This window comes from Elephantulus edwardii, unplaced genomic scaffold (assembly GCF_000299155.1).
Source record: "Elephantulus edwardii isolate Elephantulus edwardi_28Jun2011 unplaced genomic scaffold, EleEdw1.0 scaffold00478, whole genome shotgun sequence".
Taxonomy (NCBI): Eukaryota; Metazoa; Chordata; class Mammalia; order Macroscelidea; family Macroscelididae; genus Elephantulus; species Elephantulus edwardii.
This window is the reverse complement of record NW_006400228.1, coordinates 106691-108221: the sequence shown is the minus strand read 5'-3', so window position 1 is coordinate 108221 and position 1531 is coordinate 106691. Positions and strand designations below refer to the sequence as shown.

General features: G+C 36.9%; 1 pseudogene; it reads left to right on the top strand.

The window, feature by feature from the left end:
• The first annotated feature begins 848 nt into the window (after positions 1-848).
• Positions 849-1259, top strand: LOC102867709 (annotated as a pseudogene).
• Positions 1260-1531: the final 272 nt, after the last annotated feature.

Sequence of the window (1531 nt, the reverse complement as noted above, 5' to 3'; positions counted from 1 at the left end):
AGTGGGTACGTATAAGGATCTTTTTTCTAGAAAGTAGGTCAAGTGTCTTCCAAATTCATTGATATATGATGGCAAAGAGAAGGGAGGGTTATGTGAAATAAAAGGGGGAAATTCACTGACATAGACTTTTGAGTGCTTTCAACTTTCTCAAAATTGAAAATTTTCTAAAAATTGAAAATTGCTGAAATATTCCATTAGGTATTCCTTCAATTCCTGGAGTCTTGTTTTGTAGCCAATATGTTGAATGTAATTTGCACTTGTATCTTCAATTTCAAGATTCAGGTGATTGTTGTAGCAATTGTAATTATGAAAGAATAATAAATAGGAAGCACATTTTCTTTTTATGTTGAACTTTCCATGCGTATAGAATGTGACATTTTGACATAATTGTACATAGCTTACTCGTTGTATTTTTCACATCTAACAAACCAAAGGTAATAATGCACAGATGTGTGCAATGCGCATAGGAAAGTAACGAGTGAGAGGGTTGTGTAATCTGCAAAACCACTGTATATTTCCTGCACTACTTGTATAAAACTATCTAACTATTGTTTTTCCCAGATAGACTGAAGAAAACAAGTAGTGGATTCTATAACTAGATCAGATCACACAGTCTTATAAATAATTGTATGTACTACTTGTTATTCATGTGACTATCAGGGAATTTTATGGTTTCAAGAGTGGTTTTACAGTAAAGAAAAGAAATTAACATACTTTTAATATAAGTAGCGTATGACCTAGTGGTAAGAAACTGCATTGCAAAAAAAAGGCACTTCCTGAGTGTGTCGCCGTAATGAGTAGGGGTGACGCTATTGGCGTCACTCTCTATCCCCTTCTTGGGGTTTAAGATGTCGGGCCTCAGTCAGCCAGAGATAGAGGGCTGTCGTAATCTGCTCGGCCTTTTGGACAACAATGAGATCATGTCCCTATGCGACACTGTCACCAACCGACTGGTGCAGCCCGAGGACCGCCAAGATGCTATTCGTGCAATATTAGCTTACAGTCAAGATGTTGAAGAACTTTTGAAGCGTAGAAAAGTCCACCGAGAAATAATATTTAAGTACTTGGCAACACAAGGGGTAATTATACCTCCAGCTACTGAAAAACATAATCTTATTCAGCATGCAAAAGATTACTGGAAAAAGCAATCACAACTGAAATGCAAAGAAACGTCGAAGCCAGTGAGTGAAGACCTGGAACTCTTTCAAAAAGGTCAATATGAATCGGAATCAACTCTGGCAAACAACAAAACAATATAGAGCATGAATGTAGGATATAAAGAAAGTACTTGAATAAATATGAAGAAGAACTAAAGGAATAGAAATTCATTCTTAAGCCAAGAAACTTGACTAGAACTTTGAGAAGGGCCAAAAGTACACAGTACAGTGCATTAATGGAAAGCTGCTTTTACTATCACCCAGTTAATCCGTGAAGCAGTGATAGCCTCTGGCTGTCTACCTGGTATTTGCAAAGTGGAGTCAAGTAGTAAAAGAACACATTCATTGACATTTGTAGTAGGGTGTTCTGGTGG